Below are 19,584 nucleotides of genomic sequence, written 5' to 3'. Positions count from 1 at the left end.
CCCTTGAGGAAACCCGGAGAGCAGGGGAGTGGGCCAAGTCTTAAACCCCAGGCCGGAGCATGTCAAGCTGCCCCTCCAGTGGACTCACTTCCTGGCTTTGGCCTGATTCTAACCCCTGCACTCTCCCTCCTTTTAACCCCACCAAACCCAGTCACAAAGCTAGAACCTAATCTACCACGCTACCAGGTCATTGGGGCTATTTTTGTGAACTGGAAAACAGCGCCCCCTCCTGGTGGATTCAGGGATTCAGCACCACAGTTCCGTGTGGCTCCTAAGGATCCACCATATTTCCACCAGCTCCTCACCTGGTCCCTGCCTGCTCCCAGCCAGCTCTCCAGTGGCAGTTCTAACCACTAATACCCTCATCTTACTCTTTCCCCTGGCTTGGTTGCCTGAGGTCACTGGGCCTCCTCTAATCCATGTTGTGCATGGTTTTGTGTGAAATGCTAACACCGGTCTTGTTCATATGCCTAATCCCGGGCTCCACCCCCAGCTCTCCATGGAACTGTGAGTTCCTAGCTCCGGCTCCCATCATTAGCCCTTACCTATTGCAGGCCTTCCAGATTCTTGCCCAAATTTACGGACACTGCAGAATTGACCGAGCTGCGCACAGTCCTCTCCCAGCCTTGGCTTCCTCATTCACTAACTAGGTTAAAGGTGCATGGTGACCTGCTGCCAAGCCTGGCCCCCAGGGGGACACCCCATCCTGGCACAAGACTGACGGCATTCCATGCCTACCTTAGCCTCTCCTTAATTCCAGGGGGAATCCAGGCAGCCTGGAGCAGAAGCCCAATCCCAAGGAAATGGCCCGTGTGGACCAGGCACTCTCAGATCTCCTGGGACTTTTCAGCTCAGTGGAAAGTTCCAGTATGAGAACAGTTGTCAGGTGAAGGATTGAGAACCTGGCTTGGGGCCTCCCTGGTGGTATAGGGGTTAAAGACAGAGCTAACAAGCTACAGCCAGCCACTGCACATGAGTTCGATCCCCGGCCTGCCAGGGAGCAACCCAGATGGCTCAGCAGTCCTCGCCTGTCTCGTGCGCTGCTCCACTCGGCAATGAATTTCAGTAGATCCGCCTGCTCCAGTGGGTCCTTTTACCCCCTGTACCTCTGGCTTGCACCCCAGTTCTTATAGGCATAAATAAATAAATGTTTTTTTAAAAAAGAGAGAACCTGGCTTGCCAGATGTAGGGGGAGGGGAGGGGAGAGGGTGGTGAGGTGAAAGGAGGCTTGAAGAGGTTTCCAGCCTCTTGTTCTCCTGGTGCCCAGTTTCATTGTCTCTGACAGGAGGCCATGGGTTGTGGAGTCAAGGCCCCATCCCCGTGGCTGACACCTGTCATTGTCATTGTCTGGGAGGCGCAGAGCCCAAATTAGCAAGTGACAGGGCTCAGTGCTTCTGCCTCCCCGGCTGTCATGTGCCCCTCCCCACTGCTCAGGGCCCCGCCAGGTGACAACCCACGCAGGCTGCCTCCCTGCCATCTGCTCCAGCCCCTCTTAAGCCCACCAGTGTTCCAGGGCCAGGTTTCCTGCTCCTGAGAGAGTAGGCAAAAAACTGCAGTCTGAGGAGACTAGAACAGAAGAAACAAAGGACTGAAATGTAGCCCCCTCAATTTTCTGTCACAAATCAGCCTCACCAGCCACCAGGCCCATGGCATTAAGGACCAGGGATGCACAGTGAATGGACACAGGGCCCTGGATGCAGATAGCCCGGCCTCACTACTGTAACCAAGTGCCCCGGCCCTCCCAGCCTCCAGCTTCCTCCGTGAAGCAAGGTGAGTTCTGGCCAAGTGGCAGGCTGCCGTGGGGGCCTTGAATTCACATGTGGAAAGGGCTTTGCATAGGCCTGGCACACACAGGCCCTTAACAAACACTAGCCCTTGAAGCCTCAAGGTAACATTCTGAGGTAGGGGCTATTATTAATCCCATTTTACCCGTGAGGAAACGGGTTAACAACTCACCCAAGGTGCCCCAGCAAAGAGGAGGCACAGCTGAAACCATGCCCAGGCCTCTGTCTCCTTAACCACCTGGCATGGGGGGCGCCCAACACAGGGGCCACCGTCACCACCTGGAGACCTTCATCTTCAGTCCATGTGGTGACTCTCACTGGGACCTTGTAATGGACAAGACTTGGGCCTCCAAAGCCCATGCAATATACTCCAACACTAAAAACTGTAAGTGGGGCCTCCCTGGTGGTGCAGGGGGTTGAGCGCTGCACTGTGAAGCTGTCCGCAGCCTCTGCAGTGTGGGTTCCATCCCTGCCAGCCAGTGAGGGTCCCACATGGTGCGGCAGACCTCTCCTGTCTCGCCCGCTGCTCCTCTCAGCAGTGTATTTCGTCAGTCTGCCTGTTCTGGTCCCCACTCTGTCTCTGGTGAATCCTTTCACCCTCCCGCACATGTGGCCTGTACCCCAGTTCTTGTATAAATAGATAAAAATCTTTTTAGAAAAAATAATTTAAAAAAAACTGTAAGTGACGCTTTTGATTACAGATTATCTGCCTAATTGTAAGCAATTTGGCTGCATAGCAACAAATGGTATTAACCATGATTATCAAGGCTGAGATAGAATCGCATTGTCCTTCCCTCCTCTCCCCCAGGGAGGCCCGGGTGGGGACAGAGAGTGGGTGTGAGTAACATCAGGCCATCTGGAAGCAAGAGAGAGACACAGCAGGGAGAGGCCCCACCCCATGAGCCCCAGCAGGGTCTGGCACTGGGGAAGAGCCCCCGCAGCTCCACTTTTTTTTCTTTTTTAAGATGTATTTATTTATTCATACAAGAGCTGGGGTACAGGCCAGAGGTGCGGGAAGTGAGAGGATTCACCAGAGACAGAGTGGGAAGCAGTACAGTTAGCTCTACTGAAATGCAGTACAGTTGGCTCTGCTGGAATTGGCTCATGAGCAGGTGTCAAGTTTGGTAACTGGGAAGCCAGCTCGCTCTCTCGCTTTGCCATCCCTCTGCACTGCCATGTACCCCAGCACTGCTGCTCAGCAAGCAGAGCATCTCCTGCTCAGTCCCCAGCTTGCCTACACCTCCACCCTGGCCACAAGAGTGCAACTGCTGCCTCAGCCAGTGTCGTGGTTTCCCACTGTTTCATGTAAGAGCACGCAGATTTCCAAAGCTGAAACGCTACTGCCCTGTTCTCCCCACTGGATGCTGCTCATCCTTCTAGGCCCCAGGGAAGCCACCTCCTCCTGGAAGTCTTCCCAGACTCCTCAGCGCCATTCCAGTCACTGGACTTTCTGTCTGAGCTGCTCACTGGCTTCTGGGCTTTGGGTCTCCTCTCACAGGGTTTAGTTTTCCCTTCCCTCTCAGGAGGCAGGCATCGGGCTTCTACCCTGCTTCTGTCCCTCAGAACTCAGGGGAACAGCAGAGCGGCCTCTGCCACTCAGCTGGTTCTTAGCTTTATAGTGCTTCAAATCCCCTGCAGGGGACTCAGCAAGTACGGGAGGAGAGTAGGGTGAGGCCAGGAAATCTGCATTTCTAACAAGTTCTCAGGTGATGTTGATGATCTTGATTCAGGACCCCCTCTTTAAAACCACAGCAGGAGAGGTCTGCTTCACCATGTGCGTCACCCCCCTGGCCAGGGATTGAACTGGTGCTGCAGTGGCTGGTGATAGCTTCGTAGTGCTGAGACTTAACCCCTTGCGCCACCAGGGAGACCCCTTGTTTCCTGTTTGTTTGTTTTTAACTAAAGGTATATGAAGATGTAGATTAAACAGAATAAATTTCTAAATTTAAAAATGAAAAATATTTAAATCTTGGCAAATTTATATCTAGCTTTGTGGGCTTAACAACTCCAAATACGTACATTTTTCTGATAAGATCAGCAGTACTGTAAAGAATATGATTTTCTAGATCTGTGCATAGTGTATGAAATGTGTTAGTATTTGAAAGATCTGTATAACTCACAACACCAGTATTTTCCAGATGACCAGTATATGGTGAGACAAAACCACAGATGGGTATAAGGTCTATCCAAAGTGTGGACAAACCAATGGATTTTAGCATAACAGACTATACAAACTTCGCTGATAAAGTTTCAGAATCCAGACTGCAGCTAACTTTTAAAAAAACTGGGTTTTCATGTTGTAACCAAGAAATTCTCTGAATAAAAAGCTATTAAAATACTCTATTTTCCAATTACATGTCTGGGAAAGACTAGAAATTTTTATATACTTAAAGCAAAACATATTATAACAGATTGCCTGTAGAAGTACGTGTGGGAATCCATCTGTGTTCTACTAAGCCAGACTTTATAAAGAAATGTAAAATAATGCCACTCTTCCTAGAAGCTATTTTTGTTTCATATCTTTATTATAAAATATTTTATTTATAATAAATGACATTTTATCTGTAGGTATTTATGTTTACTTTATTGATAACATTTATAAAATACTATATTTGTGTTTCCATAAGATAGGCTTCTTATAATTTTTAAATGAAGTGATAGTTTAAAAATTTCTCCATTTTTATTTTAATATGGCAAATATTGATGGCTCCGAATGACTTCAGCAAAAGATCTTTAGAGTCCTCAAAAAAGAATTTAAAGGGGGTCCTCCCTGGTGCAGGGCTTAAAGTCTCAGGACTATCAAGCTATTGCCAGCCACTGCAGCACAAGTTCAATCCCTGTCCAGGTTTCTGACCCACCTAGCAGAGCAGACCTCTCCTGTCTCACCCACTGCTCTCCTCAGCAGTGTATTTCAGTAGATCCTCCTGTTTTGCTTTCCACTCTGTCTGTGTTGAATCCTCTGACCGCCCCCCGCAACTATGGCCTACACCCCAGTTCTTGTATGCATAAATACATAAAAATAAATCCTAAAAAAATCAAGGAAAACTTAAATATGCTTTGTAATGCTGCCAAATGGCAACCAATAACAAATCAATAAAAATATTTTTTACTATTTAAGTTATTGAATGTTGGAATTGGCCTTTGCTAGGAGTTCTCGGGATTTTGTCGTTTTGTGGTTTAATAAAATGCCCCGAAAATGACAATTCAGGACGTTTGTCAGAAGGAACTGCGTGAAACAGCCTCTGTGTATGTCTGCAGGTGGGAAAACTCTGGGGTTAACAGGTCTGCTCCTTGAGCTGAAATTCTGGTTCTGGGAGGTGGGGATGAAATTCTCCTCCTGGCCACCAGAGGGAGCAGCCGTGTGCGTGCAGGAGTGTGTGCCCACGCCTACGAGTGTGTGCGCGCGTGTATAAAAGAGAGATAGAGCGTTTTTACCTACACACTGTGTGTACGTGATCGAGATGGTTTGTGTGAAAACCTCTCACTGGCTCGCCTATGTGAATGTCCCTTCTCTCATTTTCCCGCCCCTGCACCCAGGGGATAAACCACCAAAGCCTTCCAGGCCCCAGGCCCTCAGCCACCGCTGGCGGAGCCGTCCCTCCACGAATCCCTTGTTCGCACAGGAAATCTGGGTCAATTCCAGCTAAAGCTTGGAGAGCTCAGATACAGCTTATCTGATGGAAGTGTTTTGCAATGCAGCTACCGCAGCCCCAGTTTAACTGCTTTGAAATGTTTATCTTGCATAAAGTGTGCTCTCCCTGCAGCTCAAGGCTCCCTTAAGGATCTAAGTGGTTAAGTGGTTCTTGACTTTGAGGGGAGTGAAGCTTCCTTTGAGAGCAGTAAGTTTACATACACCAATTCCAGGAGGCTCAGAGACCCTCTGAAACCCACTCAAGGACACATACGAGGGGGCGGGGGTGGTGCCTGAGCCCATCGTGGGGGCACAACTGTCTTCTAGGACTTCCAGGCCCTCCTTCCAGGGAGGCGGCACCTGCAGCCCGGCCGCTCCGGGCGTGGCCAAGGGCGGTGCTGCGAAGGGTGGAGCTTGAGGGGTTGAGAGGGAACAGGAGACGCTGCCGGCACTAGAGGGCGCTGTGGAGCAGGGAATGCGGGGACCTCTTCCTGACTCCTCTGGAGATAAATGTGTGAAGAAAATCCCACTTTTTAAGGATATTGAGGGTCCCAAGATGTTTCACAGTCTGTGACAAATACTCATTTTCATCCACACCTCCACCGCTTTGTGCAGCCACCTCTCAGTAACTCAAGGGGTGCAGTCTGGGATGAAATGCACACTGCTCTGCACTTTCTGTTGTTACCCCCTCTCTCTGCCTTGATAAATGGGAATTCTTCCTAATTCAGACTGAAATATAGACAGAACAGAAGTCTTCATCTCCCACTTGTCCACGTGAATATATAAAACACTCCTCGGGCCTCCGTGGTGGTGCAAGGGGTTAAGTCTCAGCACTCTGAAGCAATCCACAGCCACTGAGGTGTGGGTTGGATGCCTGGCCCGGGAGCTGACCCACATGTCGCAGCAGACCTCTCCTGTCTCCCCCACTGCCCCCCTCAGCAGTGCATTTCGGATCCACCTGTTCTGTTCCCCACTCTGTCTCTGGTGAATCCTCTCACCACCACCCCACATCTGGCCTACACCCCAGTTCTTATATGCATAATTAAATAAATCTTTAAAAAAAGAAACCTCCCAAACCTTTCTAGTACACTTAATAACATGTGTGTTTTATTTGCATACTGAGAAATTATAATTAATGCTTGGAGAGGGGGCTCAGGGAAGTTTCACATAGGGGGTAACCTCTGAGCTGACTCTTTTAGGAAGTATAGGTGTTCATCAGGCAAACAAAGAGAAAGGCCATTGCAGATGCAAGGAACAAACTGAGCAATCACACCGTGGCATGAAAACGCACCGGGCCCAGGAGCAGGGGGACCACAGGAGTTTGCTCTTACTAGGGTGTGAAGGACTAGGCTGGGAACAAGCAAAAGGAATTGGAGCTGGGAGTGGATGTGGGGTGGTAGTAAGTCACAAAACCTAGTCTGCATGCTGGAAGCCAGAGATCCTGGACTTGATGACTTTTTTCCTTTTTAAAAAAAATATTTTTTTAAAAGAATTGTTTATTTATGCATATAAGAACTGGGGTGCCGGGCCAGAGGTGCAGGGCCTGAGAGGATTCATCATCGACAGAGTGGGGAGCAGAATAGGCAGATTGACTGAAATACACTGCTGAGGGGAGCAGCAGGCAAGACAGGAGAGGTCTGCCTCGCCATGTGGGTATCTCCCTGGCCAGGGATTGAACTCACCAGCAGAGGCTCCTGATAGCTTGATAGCGCTGAGACCCCTGTACCACCAGGGAGGCCCAACAGAAGTTTTTAATTTCTGGTTGTGGGCGCCTCACCTCTGGGTAGCCCCTCTTCTCTGCCTTTGAAGCCTCCTGGCTCCAATCAGCCTCGGACCTTAGCTCAGTGTGAGTCACTTGTGTTTGCTCAGGCTGGGTCAGATAAAACTGCGGTTGTGAAGAAACCACAAAGAAAAATTAGATATGTTTTCTTATATATTCCAGGATCTAAGAACAATTTAACCATTTAACCTCGTTTTAGCTGGGCCAGGAGTTTTGGGATTCAAGGAAGCAGGCACAGATGAGGACAAGCACTCTGCTAAAAACAAGAGGTTACAGGAAAGTCAGGAACTGGAGGGTAAGACCACCACCCCCTCCCCTTCTGCTCCAGAAACAGGCTCCAGGGCTCACTCCCTGGCAGGAGACTTGAAGATTCTGATCCAGGGAAATTGACCATCCCAAGAGAAGCATTGGCACCCCAGAGTCCATGAGACTTGGAGGGGTGTCCCAGCTTGATCACTCCAGAGTTAGAGCCTGAGACACCAGCTCCCCCATCACACACACACACACACACACACACACACACACACACAGAGCTGCGGGTCAGCAGTCTAGTGACTTGAATTTATACACATCAGTGGGCACTTATGGATTACCAGATATTTGAGGGAAATCTCTAACTTAACAGAGAACTAAAACAGGTTAAAAAGCAATCTGCAGAAAACACAGTGCATGGAACAGAGCAAAACATCTAAAACATGATGATTGGGGACTTCCTGGTGGCACAGCGGTTGAGCACTGGGCTGCGAAGCTGCCCGCAGCCTCTGCAGCGCCGGTTCAATCCCCGGCCACCGGGCGAGGGGCGATGGTCCCACATGGCTCGCAGGCCTCTCCTGCTGTGCCCGCTGCTCCCCTCAGCAGTGTACTTCGTCAGTCTGCCTATTCTGTTCCGAGCTCTGTCTCTGGTGAATTCTCTCTCCAGCACTTTTGACTGTGCCCGGTACTTACATAAATAAATAAATAAAATCTTTAAAAATATGATGATTAATAGAAGTTATTGATAGAATTTGCCCCTGTCATGGGAAGTGAGTGCCATGTAAAAAGGAAAAGGAACATTCAGAAAATAAAGAGAACTCTGGGAAATTAGAAATATGATAGCAACAAATATTTATTAGAAGGGCTGGATGACAAAGTTGAAGAAATCTTCCAGAAAGTACCCCAAAAGATGGAAAATCAAAAATTAAAGGGTAATCCAAGATGTCCAGTGTTTTACCATTTGGGATTTCAGAGAGATCAGATAACATAGGAGATAGTTATCAAAGGAATGAAGCCCGAACCTCTCAGAGCTGAGGGAGTCCAGCTCATTGAGCACCTGGCTCCGCTAATAGCAAAGGCTCAAGGCTCAGGAGATAAAGGAAGGACCTCAAGCGGCCAGAGAGAAAGCAAAGCACAGGCCACATACAAAAGAGAGAAAAACTGAACAGCTCCAGGCCTCGCCCCACCATACTAGAAACTAGAAAACAATAAAAAAAAAAAAATGCCTTACAAATTGTAAGGGGAAATAATTTGCAACTAAATCTCCAGCTTAACTGTCTATCAACTGTTAAGATGGAAGAAAGATAGTTTTTTTTTTTAAAAGGAAGTCTACACTGATTTTTTTTTAAATATTTATTTATTTATTTATTTATCATTTATACACGCACTGGGTACAGTCAGAAGCGCAGGAGGGTGAGAGAATTCACCAGAGCCAGAGTGGGGAACAGAACAGGCAGACTGACCGAAATACACTGCTGAGGGGAGCAGCAGGCGGCAGGAGAGGTCCGGGCGCCATGTGGGACCCTCCTCCTGTGGCCGGGGAGCAGCCGGGGATCGAACCAGCGCTGCAGAGGCTGCAGGCAGCCTCGCAACCCAGCTCTCAACCACTGCGCCACCAGGGAGGCCCAGAAAGATAGTTTTAAATGTGCAAAGCTTCAAAATTCTCTTGCCTTTTTTTTTTTTTCCAGAAGCTTCTGGAGGTGGTGTTTCACCAAAGTGAAAGAAACAAGTGCACAAAAGGAAGGGCTCCAGGAAACTGAGGATCCACGAAGAGGCAAAGTGATTCCCAGAGTGATGGGAAGGAAGCTGTCAAGAGACTTGGGGGGAAGTGTAAGACAAAAGAAAGAAAATTGAGGGAAGGGAGAGGAGGGGGGAGAAGGGGAGGGGAGGGTTGGGAGGGGACATTTTTAGATTTCCTTGTGAGTTGCGGGGGTAGGGGGGGCGGGTCACTCTGCCTTCAAAAAAAAATGTTGGCTAATTTTGTCATCATGGACACAGACAACTAAACAAATAAAAACACAATTTATGTTGAGAATTCTCATAACAACTTATGTTATGAGAATATCAAAAGTTGTATAAAAAAGGAATGTTAATCATAACATGTAACATGGCTTGGATGTGAAAATATTTATATAGTTAAAAACATGCAAATGTTTTTAATCTAACCAGCTTCAGATAAGCTAAACTTATTGAGAAGATATGGGAGGGGCTGTAAGGAGGGGGGTGAGAGATTTGTGCAACAATGTCACACCTAAGTGTAGGAAGGTAGCCATGGTGACCGGGACAGGTGACTCAGAGCCACAGGGACTGCAGGCAAAAGGCAGGTGGGAGGTGGCTTTTGGAGGAGATGCTCAGATAGTCAGCCAGTGTCCTTGGGAACCTCAATGCACCCCTTCAACTCAAGTGTCAGTGCCAAGGTCAGATTCTTGCTTACTCATTGATGTTTTAACAGGGCAGAGCCTGGTGGCAGCGACAGCATTGTGAAGCTTTCTGACTCTCTCTTATAACCCTGGGGGAGGGGAGTTAGCTACTTGGCCCCTCTGAACTCCATGCTCATCTGTAAAATGGGGACAGTGAAGCTGCCTTCACAGGACTGTTTGAGGATCAAATGAGACAACATCTAGAAAGAGCCTATGAGTCAGCAAGTGCATGAAACCAGATGAATGAAGAGTTGCTGGTGGGTGTTCAGGCTGAGCAAAGCCAGGTTGGGGTGTTCCTGACGACACATGGCAGACCCCACTTCCAGGCCTCCCGGCTCAGGTCCTCCAGGGATCTGCGGGCCTCTCGCCTCATGGAACAAAATAGCAGCAAGATTTTCAAGGTTCTCTCGAAGATGTCTTGAGGCCCCAGAGCAGGGCTGAGAGGCAAGTCCAGTCTTTCCTGTTCTTGGAGGTGGTTCTATAAAGTCACAGCAAGTGCTCAATTAACGGATGCTGGATGGATGAGCTGCCTGCCAGGGAGATGCAGGATTGGCTTCTGAGGGGCCTCTGGTCACATTTTCATCAACCATTCAGCCCATGGCCTTGTTCTGTGTGTTTCTGTTTAAAAGCACCTTATTAGTCTATGTTGTTGATTCAATAACATTGACCTCACAGCCAAGGACAGAGTCACTCACCCATCAGTACTAGCTCCACAGGGCACATCACAGCCTGCCTTCTTGAATCAGGAGCCCTAAGCTGTCAGCATTGCAATGCTACATTTGGGGGCCATTTAAAACTGTAAGATCAGGGGCCTCCCTGGCGGCCTTGGGGTTAAGTCTCATCGCTATCACCACTGCAGCATGAGTTCCATTCCTGGCCAGGGAGCTAACCCACATGGCACAGCATACCCCTCCTGTCTCACTTGCTGCTCCCCTCAGCAATGTATTTCAGTAGATCTGTCTGTTCTGCTCCCCACTCTGTGTCTGGTGAATCCTCTCACCCCCCACCCCCCACACACCCCTCTGGCTTGCACCCCAGCTCTTGTATACATAAATAAATAAAATAAATCTTTTTCAAAAAAACATAAAAAAAAATAAAACAGTAAGATCAATTGAGGCTACCAGAGCAGAGAAAGTGGAGGTGCCAAACAAGGCTAGGAGGGGACCCAGTGAAGGCTGGTGAGGCTAATGGAGCTTTGGTGGGATGTGGTATGGTAACATACATCTGCAGGTGTGAGCTTATATCCGGAGAGCATGCCCAGTTGTAAACCAATGTTACTGCAATAAAATAATTTAATTATAAAACATGTTAAATTTCAACATGTTACATTTCCATAGGCATTGCTACTAAAAGTTTGTCTTAAATATATTCTTTAAGGAGATAATTGCTTTTAAGTCAATTAAATGGTATGCTTTCACATGCTCAAAAAATAAAAGCATTTAAAAAAATTCATCTGAACAGTGGAATCACCAAAAGAAGCACACATGTGCAAAAAGCATAGCACAGAAGAGACTGTGGGACGAAGACGTTAACGCCCGCGAGCGGGAGTGACCTGCGGAGTTCGGGGCTGGCCCTCTGCTCGAGAGAACGTGGCTCAGATTTTTCACAGCTCTGTCCACTTTCGCCAGTGACCACAACAGCACCCAAGTAGTGTTTGGGGGGCTACCAACCACTGTCAGCAAGTGCGCTGATTTGCAAGTATGGAATCCACAAAAAGTGAGAACTGAGACGTTGTCATCACCGTTTCCCAGAGCAAGAGACTGAGGCTCACGGGCAAATACCTGACACCCAGCCAGCGAATGGCAGCGCCAGGCTGCAGGCCCATGACTTAGCTCTGTGGAGCACAGTTCTCCAGGCCACATCTCTCTTTTTATAGGTAAGACCCTGAGGCCAGAGGAGAGTCACACAGGTGTTGGGGGCAATTCAGGGACTGAACCTCGATCCTGGACACGGATGGTCCCTTCTTTCACAACAGTACCCCTCCTTTTATGAAGTGTTTGCCCCCACCTCTGCCTACTCACCTCCAATAATCTTTCTCTCTGCCACATTCCAGGGGCCCTGGGAACAGGCCAGCTGGGATAGGATGTGGTGCCTGGGAAAAGCCCTCAGATGCCAGCTCTGCTCCTGCCCTGGATGGGTATGTGCATGTTGTGCCACCAGGGGGCGCCCTTTCCTTCCCACACCCTACATTCCCACACCCACAAGCCTCCCCCAGCCAGAGTGGTCCAGGAAAAGGCAAAAGGAACAATGGAGTAATTGATGCAAATGCACCATGAAAGACAAATTGTTCACATGAAGTGCATTCCGAGCTCCTGCCAAACGCCCAGGGTGTATGGAATTTCAAGGAAAAGCTGAATAGACTTGGACTGTTGGACTGGACCCTGGGCCTCCTTTCCCTGGAATGCTGCAGGCTTGGACTGGGCTACCAGAGGCCTGGGTGGGGGTGCAGGGACTAGGGGAGCAGTGGCAGTGGATGGAAAGCTGAAGTGATGGGAGGCGGGCTCAGCTACAGAATTGGCTGACAGGACTCTGACGTCTGCTCTTTCCATGGCCCTCGGGTCTCCTGAATCCACTTAGCCTGGGGTAAACTTCTCACACCCCACCACCTGCCCCCACTGCCTCAGCTGGTACAGATCCTGGAGCTCCCTCTCACTCAGTGGCCTCAGGTAAAACTCTTTGAACCTCTGTTTTCTCATCTGTAAAATGGGGTAATCATCCCTTCCATTCAAACCCTCCAGGGTTGTATGAGAATCAAATGAGAAAGATCTAGAAATTCAACATCTCTGTTCATTTCTGTAAAAGGAGGCCACGCCTCATGCTTCAGCAGAAGTAGCCCTGGGCAGCCAATCCTTGCCTTCTCCAAGCTCTAGGAACCCAAAACTTGCTACCCAGCCCTACCCTGGAGACCTCCAGGTGACCCCAGCCCTAGTGCTGGCCCTGTAGTATGAGCTCCAGCCTCCTCCCACCCAGGATCTGAACTTCCGACCACCCCCCACAGCCAGGGAGGGTGGAGCAGGATCTGAGGCCGAGGCCGGCACAAGGGCTCCTTGTCCCAGTGGGCAGGCTGGCACCCTCTGTCCTGTCCCAAGGAGGAGTCTCTCGGGACTATTGTCTCTGTTATGGCTTGGGGGAGGGGCAGCCAGACCAGGACCCATCAGCACTGGCCTGAGTGACCTCTCACACCCCAGCCCAGTTCCTTCAGGGCTCTGACTGTGGGTTTTGATACCTCCCTCCCACCCCACAGTGGCCCTGACATTGCTGGTTCTTTCTGCAGCCTCTGGGCAAAGGAGATTGGTACTCAGGATGCCCTGCCCCTCCCCTCCCCTTCTGAAAGCTCAAGTCCCAGCCTCTCTTCACAGCCTTCATCCCGTCCTTGTTGCTTTGCTGTCTTTATGAAATGGATTGTTTTCTTTATTCTTTTAGCTGAACTGTAATTGGCATTAACATTATATATTGGTTTCGGGTGTACCACACAATGATATCTGTATCCGCTGCAAAATGATCGCCACAATAAGCCGAGGTAGCACCCATCACCGCATATTTTCTGCTCTCTTGGAGTAGAATTGTTAATAAATATATCAGTTATATATTAATAATAATTGATTATCAGTTAATCGTTCGTGCAATACACCTGGTAGCAAACTGCCCACAGTGAACAATGAAATGCTATGATTCCCAAGCCACCACCCTAAATTTCCCAGAGCAGGGGCTGCATCCTCCCAGGCCTTTACTCAGGGCCTCACTTTGAATGTTTATTGCCTGGCCTTGCTGGCCCTGCCTTTTCTGCAGCTTTCAGCATCTTCTTGCTGCGCTCCAGGCAGTCCTCAGCCCAACAAACCTGGTTCTGACCCCAGCCAGCCCCAAACATCACTCAGATCGCTGTGTGTTTCTGAACAAATTACTAAACATCTCCAGACGCTCAGCTTCTTTATGCACCGAGCAAGACAAGGATCATCTCTGTTCCAGGCGGTCGGGGAGATCAAATAAGATAGTGGTCACAAGCCCCAAGAGACTTTCCCGCCAGCCACACCTCACAGGGGTTCATGCTGAGTCCACTGGCTACAGGACACCAGGTGCCCTCTCCCTGCTCATCCTCTGCTCATTATTCCCAGGGGTGTGATGTTCTGTCTTCCCCGAAGCATTTTCACACCCTTCAAACCATGTAATTTTCCCCCAAAGGACCCCACTGTCAGAAGAGGTCGGAAACATCATTCGAAACAGCAGGAGACTCTTGGTGTCAGTTAGGTCATTAATATAGAATTTACCATCTGCCGAAAGTAAACAGGCCCGATTCCCTAGTCACAGGCAGGCTGGGGAGGAGAGCTAAGTAAACAGCTCCATTCAGCGCCCCGCCCCGGGGCTGGTGTGGCTATTTCCAGCTAGTCCACGGTTAGTCCCAGAGTTGGTGTAATTGGCTCTGAACAAAGGGCTTTTGGATGCTAGTGATGACCCAAGAGGAGGCTCGTGGGCCCCAGGCAACACCCTTCCTGCTTGGTACCCCCCTCCAGCCACATCAGGGGTTAACCAGACCCACCCCTTCCTGACTTCTGGCCGGATGGGCAGTTTTAAGTCCCCCAATAAACGATACTGGGACCATTTGCCAGGGTCACACAGCTGAGCAGCCCCACTGCTTGGACCCTAAGAGGCCCTGCCCTTCTCAGCACAGGCCCAGGGTGCGGTTGGCAGGCCTAGAAAGAGTTAAGTTTACAGGATGTGCCTGGGACCAGCTGCTTCCAGTGGGCGGGTGGTGGGATTTGCAGCCTCCCCCTCCAAGGGGCAGAGATGGGGAGAGATGCTTCTCTACGGAGAGGGGAGGAGGGGAGAGGGAAGGAAGTGTCTCTCTGTGGTCAGGCTCCCCTGTCAGGCTGCCAGGCCTCCCACGCAGACGCCAGCAGTGGGCAGAGCCAGGAGCAGGGGATCTGGGAGAAGGCAGGGCCAGCATGGGCAAAGGCAGAGGGGCCCTGTCTGCCCTGGGCCTCCCCCTACTCCTTTGGGGACAGTAGTTAGTGGCAGGGAAATTGGGCCAGGAGTCAGATCCAGGCTTCCATTTCTAGGCGAAAATATGATGTTGTGGCTCTGTGGCTCAGTTTCTCTCCTTCCAGGCACACCCTCTGGGGCAAGCTTCATAATGGCCCTTCAAAATATACAGGTTCCAACCCCTGAAACCAGTGAATGGCAGGCTCTACAGATGTAATTATGTTAAGGATCTTGAGATAGGGAGATTATCCTGATTATCCACGTTGGCAGTAAATGTTATCACAAGCATCTTTATAAGAGGGAGGCAGAGGGAGGTGATAGAAGAAAGCAATGTGACCACGAGGCAGAGATTAGCGTGATGGAGCCACAAGCCAAGGACTATGTGGAGCCACCAAAAGCTGGAAGAGCCAGGAACCAAATTTGACCTAAAGCCTGCAGGGAAACAGGCCCCTGTGTTTGAGTCCAGTATCAGTCCTGTACTAATTCCAGACTCTGGCCTTCCACAACTGTGAGAGAAAAAATTTCTGTTGTTTTAGGCCACCAAGTTTACAATGGTTTGTTACAGCAGCCATAGGAAGCCACTGGTCCCAGTCTCCTGCCTGGTGGAATCAGGAGAGCCGATGCTGGTTCTGACTCTTGGTAAGCTCTCTTTAGGTTGTGTTGGAGAATTGTTGTTACTGTTTTTTTAACAAGTTTGTCTTCCCTGCCATGGGGAGCTTTCTTAAGTGGCCAAGGACATCATATCAGCGCAAAACTTCCCAGGGTTTCTAGATAGGCAGGCAGGGTGCCCTGTACTGGTCAGGTCGGCAGGACCAGGGGCATTGCCCACGTGGAATGGTGGAAGCCGCTCTGCTGCTCCCAGCCCCCAGCTTCCTGGTGACTCACAAGTCTTCCAAGACCACTGGATTGAGCCCTGGGCCTCTTCTGTGGGTCTCTCCAGCCCAGGCACTCTGCTATCTCCTGCTAGTCAGTAACCCCAGGGTGACCTCACCCACAATCTTAGATCTGGGGGGGGGGGGGAGGTAATGAGGGCAAGATGCCAGAATCTCAATCACTCTGCAAACACTGAATCTTCCTGTGTGCCAGGCACAAGGCCAGGCACTAGAGATCAAAGGCACAGAGAACGTAGCCCCTACTTAGGGTGACAAACAAATAATTCAAAGTTATACCCCAAGAGTATGTGTAGGGCTGTGATAAATGTGAGCAAGGAAGCCACCTGCCCTGTGTGAGGGAATCCTGGGGAGTTGTGCATATTAATTAGCTATTGCCATGTAACAGACTGAGTGGTGTAAAACCATACACACTCATTGTCTCACAGTTCTGAGCCAGGAACTCAGATTTCTGCTCCAGGGTCTCCGTCTCTTACAAGGCAGGGATCAAAAGGGCAGCCGGGCGTGGGGTCTCACTCAAAGGCTCGACTGAGGAAGAGTCTGCTTCCAAACTCAGCTGCTTATTGGCACGATTGTGTTCCCTTGGGTGCTGGCCAGAGGAGGCCAACATAGGGGTCTCCCATTGAGGTCTTTCCAAACTGGCAGTCAATTTGTCAACATGAGCAAGACAGGGACCCCAGTCTGCTGTTGCCGGATCACAGAAGTAGCACCCCCCCTCCAACTGGTTAGAAGCAAATCACCAGGCCAATCTGCTCTCAAGGCCAGGGATTTAGACAAGAATATTGGGAGGCAGAGATCTTTGGGGGCCTTCTTGGGATCCCCCAGGATCTCACACTGAGTATGAGGGGAACAGTAAGGACTTGAGAGGGCAGGGCAGGCCAGAACAGAGGCTCCAGAGAGCATGCGGCTTGTCTAGAAAAGCGAGAGCAAAAGGGGCTGCCTTGCAGCTGGGTGTCTGGTCCTGGGACCAGAGTGACCCTCGTGTTGTCTTTGTGAGTTCATTTCTTTGCGTGTATTTCCTGGAGAGAGGAAGAGAGGTTGTTGTTCTCAGTCTACATTTATGAAAACCTAGACCCAAACAGTAGAGTGTGGCCAGAAGCCACTTGTCCCATGCGGTCTCCCTTCTTCAAGGGATATTTTGACAAGAGTCAATTTGGCAAAGAAAATCATAAAGGACAAGCTATGGTCTGAGGAGAATCAGGAAGTGGAGGAACGAGATGGTGTTGATAGATGGCCTCCCAGGGCCAGCACCTAGGCCCAGTGGATTGTGGGAGCTTGCAGGGCATGTGTGTGCGTGTGCTGGGGGTTCTTCCAGACCCTGGCCAGGAGGGGCTAGGTGTTGTCCTGGACTGTGGGGAGACCTCCCAGACTAAGAAACGTCCCTGAAGGCTTGTGTTCTGTAAGCGGGGGAAGTAGAGTCCAAGTCTCCCTCTGCGTGACTATCGAAAACTCCTAACGGCAGCCTGTCAGCCCGGCCAGTACACTGAGCAGAGGCTGCCCTGTCGGCTCCCTTGGGTGGCTGTCGAGCTCAGCTGGGGGGCTGTGCCATCTTACTCAGCATGGAAAGAAACCCATGATCCCCGCAAAAGGGCATCCGTCAAGGGCTCTGGACTGGCCAGGGCCAGACTCTCACCTTCTCTGCCCAGCTTGGTCGGCCACACGCTGTGTGAAATCAGATGGTTGTGCAACTTGCCCTCGCTCCTGGCAGGAGCACGGGGCATTTCTGTGTGTGAAGGGCACTGAGCCACTGGAATGGAGCCTGGTTAGCGGTGCCAGTGAAGATAATGACAATGAGTACAATCTGATGACAGAGGCTTCCCCACGCAGCCTGCCTGCGTCCTGCAGCCTCACTGCTAACCAGGTGGTGCTAGGGAGGAAGACAGTGAGGGAGTACTGAGCCTGACCCCCTTAGCACGGCTCCCTTCTCTAAGCACCACTTTCATCCTCTGTAAGAGAAGAACACTTACTGCAAGGGTGTGATTTAGCCCAGGGTCTGTGCTCCAGCACACGTGGAGCAGGGTGTTAGGTCCAAGCTCTAGGAAACATTGCTAATTTAAGTTGTTAATTACATGGAGTTTTTTCTAGAAGGGTATTAGGCAAAGCAAGGTAGTCAGGAGAATTATTACATTACTATAATAACAAACATTTATTGTACACTATCTATGCGCCTTATCTACTTTACTGGCATTCTCTCAATTACCCTCACAATGATCTTAGGAAGTAGCTATTATCATCCCTGTTTTAATGGGGTGCCAAATAACCTACCCCAGTAACACAGCTAGTAGGAGACAGGGCAGGAATTCACATTCAGGCCTGTGATCAGGTTTGCTGGCTTTTATCTGCTACCTGGAAGCTTCCATGTGGGTGGCACGAGGAACTTGCTTATCTGGCCTGACCCTAACTGCTTACTATCCCATAATTGTCTCCCACCTGCTCCTTGCCCTTCCCACCAGAGCTCTCCAAGGCTTCATTACCTCCAACTGATTTCCCTGCTCCCCTGGCCCCTGATCACCACCACCTACCCACTCACCACACCTCTTCTGCTCCCAGCCACTCCACTTTAGAATTCTACTAAAGAAACCACCAGAGACAGGGACAGAGTTCACCCAGCAAGTGCTCACTGCAGCTTATTTATAACAGAAAAAAATTAAAGAACAACTATAAGGGGTTGGTTTTGCAAATAAATTTATCAAAGAAATAATAGTAAATAAAATAGAATGACAGACATTAAAAATTGAATGTCCTGACATCACACAATATATTGATACACAAAAAATCAGAAATAATAGAGCATGTAAATTCTGACCCCATGTGGGAGAAATTACATATTCCACATATGGAATCATTCTCCATGACATGTGAGGCTGCTAAATGTTCCATCTGAGAGATGGGAACGTGATTGCTATTTTCTTCTTTATAACTCTCACATTTTCCTTCAATGAACATATTTTTATAAGAAAAAATAAATGTGTGTGTGTGTGTGTGTGTGTGTGTGTGAACAACACAAGCTTTGTGATCCACTCCCATTGGCTATGGAAGATCCCCAGACCCCATGGCCAGTACTCAGTGGCCTCAAGCCAAACCTCCTCCGCTATGCTCAGCTGCCCACTGCCAGGTTTTGTGCAAACCTATTGTGCTGCCCAAGCCACCTCACCTTTCCAGCCCTGGCTTTGAAGGCAATTTCTTCCCTCTGAAACACCTTGTCCCCTCCCACCCTCATCCCCTCCACCCCTATAATCAGAATCCTCTCCTGCCTTCAAGGCCCTCCTCAAATGTTCCCTGCCCTACCTCTCACAGGTCCGTCTCCACCTTGCTACTCTTGCCACCCCCTCTGTCTCCATCACCTTGGGCATAATGGAGGGGTTCTGTCCCTGTACACACGACACTAGGTGCTTACACAGCACTGGCTTGAGGTGAACGGAATTGCTTTGTGTTGGGGTCCAGGAGAGGCAGAGCTGACTGAAGAGCTCCTGCAGCTGGCATGCTGGTGGCTCCCCTGGGATGGCCTGAGTCGGGGCTGTGTGGCCCTCGCCATAGTGATATCACTCTCAGCCTTGGAGTCTGCCTGGGCCTACAGGGGATGGAGTGCTGTGGGCAGAGGATAAGAGGGTGGGAGAAGCAAGATTTCCTGTTCTTCCTGTTCTGGGGGTAGGGTGACCACCTGTCCCAGATTGTCCAGGACAGGGGCATTCTGCTGGACAACACTTTTCCTAGGAAAAGCCAAGGACAACTGGGATGGTTGGCCAGCGAAGCAGGGGTGAGCCCTACCTACAGGCCTCGGGGCCAAGGCTACTGCCGCATGGGGTCAGATCTGCTGAGGCCCGCCTTTGTCCCTGAAGGATGGGGCAAC

Source organism: Talpa europaea, assembly GCF_964194135.1.
Source record: "Talpa europaea genome assembly, chromosome: 10".
Classification (NCBI taxonomy): domain Eukaryota; kingdom Metazoa; phylum Chordata; class Mammalia; order Eulipotyphla; family Talpidae; genus Talpa; species Talpa europaea.
The sequence above is the reverse complement of the archived record's forward strand: the minus strand, read 5'-3'. Positions refer to the sequence as shown.